The sequence below is a fragment of the Elaeis guineensis genome, chromosome 1 (assembly GCF_000442705.2).
Source record: "Elaeis guineensis isolate ETL-2024a chromosome 1, EG11, whole genome shotgun sequence".
Classification (NCBI taxonomy): domain Eukaryota; kingdom Viridiplantae; phylum Streptophyta; class Magnoliopsida; order Arecales; family Arecaceae; genus Elaeis; species Elaeis guineensis.
Genome location: NC_025993.2, coordinates 173,707,858 through 173,714,974, shown reverse-complemented (window position 1 = coordinate 173,714,974; position 7,117 = coordinate 173,707,858). Strand labels below are relative to the sequence as shown.

Here is a 7,117-nt window from a genome sequence, read left to right as displayed (position 1 = left end):
CTAAAGAAAATGTTACAATTCTTCACAATATGACTGTGGTAATTTCTATACTAGAACCTTAAACGACACAATTAGATGTATCATTAAGATTGGGGATGTGTCCGTAACTTTCCAAGTGAGCTCCCATCCTACTATACTTCGATTGATGTTGGCTCCTTTTTACATGAGACCCTGTTTTTTTTTCTGCAGTGAATGTACCTTTTGCTTGTCTAGATCAAGGATACATGTGGCTGGGAAGGATCTCAGGTTGTTGGTTTTGATGTGTACTGGTCTATGATGCCAATGTTCCTTAGTCATATAAATTTTATTTCCAAATGATTAAGTTTCTTCAATCTTATAAAGTAGTTCATTTTCATTTACGTTCTAATGCTTCTTCTAGACTTCTTTTTTGCTGTTTCTTAAAATAAAGTCGTATTGGTATTTTATTTTTTAAATTTGAGTGTCTTGTTTTCTTTGGATTTTTATCGTTTTTGTACCATATATTTCTAGTTTTTGACTTGATTCAATCCTTTGGTTGGCTTTCTTTATCTTTAGTTATATCATTCTTTCGTATTTAGTCCAAGCTTTTTTAATAAATTTGTTCTGCTGAATTATTAAATAGTGCTATTTTGTTACAATGATTTGTCTTTTGTCAAATCTACAACATGGTTTCTTTCTTGTTTTAAGCCTCTTCTCTTGCACTTCTTGATTTTTCTATTATTTATTGAATATTTGAAATAGTCCTCTCTTTCATATCAAGTATTTAATTTTTTCTTGATGTATATATTTGCTTTGGCATTCATTCATTTGTTATTAGTTTTTTGTTAGTTGATTTATTTCTTTGGCTAGTTTTACCTTTTTTTGTTTATAGGTTTTTCTAGGCTTGATATCTGCTTTCAATAAATTTGTCTTGCCTACTCTTATCTGTACATTTTATTTCTAAATGATTTTGCTTCTTCAATCCCATAAGTGGTTCTTTTCTTATTTTTAAGCTTCTTTGCTAATGGTTTTTTTAAACTTTTCTATTTATTGAATATTTCTAATTGTATAGATTTTTCCAGTTAAATTTTGGAGCTTGTAATTTTTCTTGCTGTTTTTTTGTCATATTTGCTATCAATTTAGCTTCTTTATTCCCACAAAGTGCTTGCTTTTTTAATTTTAAGCTTCTTTCATCTTTTATTTTAACTTGTCTATCGAATATTTCAAATTATATCAATAATTTTCATTTAAATGTTCATGGGCTTTTATTGTGTATTTTACTTTTTTTATTCTTTTACTTTTTTAATCAATTGTTTCCTAAAATTGGTTCTCTTATTAGAGTTTCATCTTTCCCATCCCACCTTTCTAATAATTGTTTGGAATTTTAAAATCATTTTTCTTAGTGGAACGTGTATGTTTTATTTCCAAATAATTTAGCTTCTTCAATACCATAAATTGAGTCTCTCTTACTTTCAAACTTGTTACAGATTTTCTAGTTTTTGCTTTTATTTTTGAAGTTTCAAAGATACATGTTTTCATTTTTTTGTTCAAGTCCAAAAGTAGTTTGCATTTTTTTTTTGAACTTTAGTTTGAATCTGTTATTTTCTTTTATCCTTTTTAAGTAAATATTTTTCTGTTCATTTCTATTTAATTGTTAAACCATTTATATTTGTTTTTTGCTTGAACCTGTTTTTGCATTATGTTTCCAATGTTCTAACGACATTTAACGGACTTCTGCTGCTATGATGCAAGACCTGTCATGTATGATGCTGCTCGCCATTACATGCATTAGCTTATCTACACAAAATTGACTCACTCTAGCTTTTGCATAATCACAAGAGACTTCAAGCATTTTTCCCAAATGCACCAGAAAGCACCTTTTTTCTTATTAGTAGTATTAATGCTGGCCAAACATGAAAATTGGAGTGAAAGAACTGAACAGCCACTCATTTTTCTATGGCTTAAGTGTATGGACAAAAGCCCTCTGTAAAACCTCCAATTTAACTTCTTTTCTCTTTCTGCTTTCAAATACTTCAGTCATCGCAATTTTCTCTTCTCTCCTCCCTGGATCATGTCCTAAGGGGTTTGCTTCATTTGAATTTGATCTGCTTTCCCTTTGTGTGCGTGTGCACACACCTGTCCACAGGGTGGGAGAAGGCTGCTGGAAATTCAGTAGGTCTTCATTCCCTTTTAGGAACTCCAAGCCCTAGCTTTCTATATTATGGTGACAGTGCTACACAAGATGAGGAGAAACTGTTTGCCATATAAGAGTTTAGAAGGCACTTCTAACCTCATGGTGCAGAGGGTTGTTTCCTTTGATTGTTGCTGGAAAGTTGATTTCCTTTGCTCCATGGCATTATGTTGAAAGTATGAGTTTCAGTATTGGCAGTTGGTTGTGGGTAAGCTGTTATACTGTCACTCTTCAGTCTTCAGCCAAACTGAAGGCTGTTGCAATTCTCCATGAGTTTCCTGCAGTTTATCTGTGTTTATTCTGTTTCTTTGTCCCATCCTTGTCATAATCAGTGGACATATACCAGATTTGTTAAAGCTGGCACTGGTAAACTTGCAAGCACTAATGACATGGGCATGCTTCCAGGACTGGATGTTGACATCAGCGATGTTGAAAGAATGCAGATTGCTAAGAAAATCATCAGTCTTATACTATTGGACCATGAAAAAATTGAAAATATGATTCTAGAGTTTCGTATGCAACTTATGTTGGGAATCTTTGACTACTTATGTTCTGAACACATATAACTTAGCCTTGCACATTGTGACATTTTCTTTTTGTGGACTGTTTCCCATGTGACAATACTACACCTCGAGGCTGTCATGTCAATCAGCACTGCAATCATGCAGGTTTGGTCTCTCAAGCACTTAATATGTTACGTTCCTGAAATTTCAAAATGTAATGCCTCCTGACTTGGTGTTTGCATGTACCCCATGCTTCTTTGCAGTACAATTTCTTTTGTTGCAGCATCAACTATTGGTGTTGAATTGTTCATATTTGAAGCATCTTTATCATGCAGCATATAATAAACTGGTGTTATTTTGTTTTTGTTTGAGGCATATTTATCATGTAGCATATAATGACTGACATGTGTTGCACAATGTCTTCAACATACTTTAGAACTTGCTATAGGGATCTTTGACACATGGTAAAGCTTTGCTGTGTTGACTTTGTTGCGATACTAATAAAAATGATTATGAGTTTTTCATAGACATTTAACATGCTTGACAGAATATTCTTTATCTACTTAAAAGAAATGCACATGGCCATTTATGCTGGGAAAATCATGCTGCACATCATACTTAAGGGCACCAAACACAGTAAAGAACAGGAAGAAACACAACAAAGTTACTGACACCTCAGATGAAGTAAATCTGGTTAATCTCTCTCTCTCTCTCTCTCTCTTTCTCTGTGTATGTATGTATGCATGTGTGTGTGTGTGTGTGTGTGTGTGTGTGTGTCTGCATGCTAGGTGACTGTGCTGTGGAAATTCTCCAAGTAGATAAGGAAATGCTGGTATCTTGCTTGAAGGAACATGAGTGATGAGATAAGATTTGGTACGCTGTAAGATTAGTTTCTTGTCTTGATTCTCAACCATGCTGACCAAGAAATATGGAAATGGTGCATCATAAATTGGTCTGTTTAGTTCTTTTACATGCAAGCAATTATAGTTCCTTTTTGAGATGTTGCTTTTCTGACAACATCAGTAATTCTGTAATATTTTTCCTGCAACATTATCTAGAAAAGTAGTTTCTTAGTTTTTCTTGCTTTATAATATCTGGAGATATGTTCTTCTTGAATTAATTTCCTGGTGTCTCAAGGGACTTGAGGAATAACATTTGATCTAGTATGTCAAATAGTTTCTTTTGTCTCTCATATATGCTGGTTTCCGAAAAACTTCTTGGATTGGTATGAGACTCATATATTCTATTTCAAATCAAACCATACTGAGCCACTCTGCTTATGGCATTAATCTCGTGGACTATGGGATGCTATACCTCTCTTTTTATTAAGACCCCTATGTATATTTTTCTTACTTTCCTAGATTTGATTAGGAATTTCAGAGCTGTACAAGGTCTAACATTAGAAACCAACCACATCATCTAACGGTCCTTTTTTATATTAAACCCTAGAAAATAGAAAGCCACTTTATTGATGGTATTGTTTTCCTCAAACTTGTTATTATAGGTATCTTTTTTTCTTTCTAACATGAAGATTCTTCTGCCTGCAGCCCCTAGATGTAATATATCTAAAGATCTATCTATATGAAACCCTGAAAAACCCAAGCAACTTTATCCAGGTGATAAATCCAAATAGATTTTCCTTTTTTATTTTTGTAGATAAGATCTACAATGTTGCACCAAGTTTTCACTGTACTATCATGTACCGCCCCCATATTGAGCATACTGTACCACACCAGTATTGAACTGATACTTAGTATGGGGAGTGTTCCAAGTCTTATTATATGAAACCGACACCATACTAGGTATACCGACACTGTACCAACATGGTATTGGTACAAGGTCTGGTATCGACATGGCGAACCTTGGTTGCTTCCTCTTTTTCATGATGATCAACTGTTGTATGTAAATTGAATTCATGTTTCCTGAAGAGAGGAGAAAATTGTGTGGCATTCATCATCACCTAATTGATATTGCAATGTTGGAATATTTAGTACATCAATGAATTTTAAATATGCAAGCACTACATAGCGATTTACTCCTTTCACTAACTTCTTTAGCGTCTACTCAACCAGATGAATAGCTTGTACTTCCAGTCTGTAGAACTGACCCTGAATTATATGGGACCATGTGAGCAAATGGGTTTGTAGGTGGCATAATTTGATCATCCCCCTCCAACATCCTCACCACACTACTCATTGAAGGTCTTGCTTCCGGTTGATACTGAATACACCACAATGCCACCTTACACAATCTCTCCGCCTTCTCTCCATACTTTTTTTCAATTCCAGCGAGCATTAGTATTCTCTCCATTTGCCCCTCTTGAAACTTCTCCCAAACCCATTTTGGGAACCACTCTTGACTTTCAGTATTCTTGAAATGAGATTCCTCCTCCTCCCCAATATCTCGAACAGAAGCATCCCAAAACTGTAGACGTCACATTTGTGAGTCACGGGCAATGGCATCCACAGCTCTGGTGCAGCATAACCTGGAGTTCCCCTGGCTCCTGTTATCGTGACATGACTGTTCTCTCTGTCACAGAGCTTTGCCAACCCAAAATCAGCTACCTTGGGAGAGAAATTTGCAGAGAGAAGAACATTTCCTGGTTTTATATCATAATGGATTATCTTTTGTTGACATTCTTCATGTAAGTATCTGATTCCCTTGGCAGTACCGATTGCTATCTCATGTAGCTTCACCCATTCTATCCTCTGGTTCTCATCAAATAAGAACCTGTCAAGCGATCCATTCTCCATGTACTCATACACCAGAGCTTTAACTGTTGTCTCAAAGCAAAATCCGTATAGCCTGACTAGATTGATATGATAAGTTCTGCCTATGGTGCCAACTTCTGCCATGAACTGCTCCTCCTCTCTCCTATCCCATGTTTTGTTAAGGACCTTAACTGCCACCTGCATGCCGTTAGGAAATCGTCCTTTGTAAACTACACCAAAGCCACCTGAGCCTAGATCCTCTGAATAGTTTTTAGTGATGTCTTTAAGATGTTCAGGAGTAAATCTCATGGGCTTCTCTTTCAATAAATCATCAAGGAACCTGTTGATTGATTCCATTTCAATCTTCCAATCCATGTTCAAGGTAGAAGCAAGTGGTGTAGTTGCAGTGTTGTCTGTTCTTGCCTGCATCATTCTATAATTCGATTTTGTTTTGTTTATCTTGCAACATTTGTAAACAAAATAAGCTACGACAATTGCCACCATGCATCCTGCAATTATTGCAACTGAAAGAATAGAAGGAAATGTGACTGAGAATTTGAAACATCGTGAAGTATGCATGTGAGAATTGCATCAGGAGTTGGAGTTGGCTTACTGATGGGAATGGCATAGACCACTTTGGGAGTGCCAGCCATATCTGTAAAGAGTGGAAAGAAAGGAGAGGGGTTTAATATTGGAATCTGCAGCAATGGAACCAAAGTGCTAGGTTAAAACACATGGAAAGTATACTAGTGGCACCAAGATTGGGGGAGTAAAAAAAATCTTCTTCTTCTTCTCTTCCTTTAGCTACTCGAATGTTTGTACTGCAGTAATTTATGTGTCTAAAAGCACCTACATTTCTTGATGAGGAGAAGTAGAACTAGCTATATTACTATGCCTAGTGGTAGTGGCGCGGGAATTGATAAATGTCCTTGTGTTGCATGATTCTCTTTATATTGTCTTTGTAGTTTATCTTGAGGAAGGTGAACATAGGTGATCTGTATTTCATTAAAGCAAAGTGCCTTCGTGAACCCACTTAAGTACTTAACTATCAAATCAAGCATGAGTCATTACATGTTTTGATAGACTTTGATCAAAGAATTGTATATGTAATACGAAAGTGATTCATATGACTAAGCTCAGAATTTAGGCAGGACTGGAAACAGTTGATCCTTAGATTCAGAGCAGAATATTTAGATGTTGTGGCATATTTTAAGGCGGCAACTGGCAAGCATGTCAACAGCTACTTATTCAGGAATGTAACTATATGAAAAAGGGCAAGTATTTACATTTCATCGGAGGTATATTTATTTATTTGTTTATTTATTTATTTATTTTTTGTGTGTGTTGTGCGTGTTGGGGGGGGGGGGGGGGGGGATGTTGGGAATAAAATGGGGCCTTCATGGAGTGGAAGCCAAGGTAAGCATTCAATATAACTGAAGTAATTACTGAGCTTCTTTTCCCTTTCCTTTTTTTCCTATTTTTTCTCTGTTTCTCCATTTTGATGATCACCGCAGGCTTGTGTCTTATTAAGTTATATTCCATGTAACTTTTTCTTCAAATTTTCTGTTGCTGATATATCAATTTTTATAACTTCAATTTGTCATTATTTTGCTCGACTTCGCCCTCTAAAGCCTTAAACCTTATTTGGTTTGGAGGATTTTGTGTGTTTCTTTATTTACTTAAATCACCTAGGAAAGATGAGAAGAAGATGGCAAGAAAGGGAAAAAGATAAAAACACATGCTAGGTTATGATG

At 35.5% G+C, this 7,117-nt stretch overlaps 1 pseudogene; it reads right to left on the bottom strand.

The window, feature by feature from the left end:
• Positions 1–1,559: 1,559 nt before the first annotated feature.
• On the bottom strand, positions 1,560–6,655 carry LOC140854854 (rust resistance kinase Lr10-like; annotated as a pseudogene).
• Between the last annotated feature and the right edge of the window lie 462 nt (positions 6,656–7,117).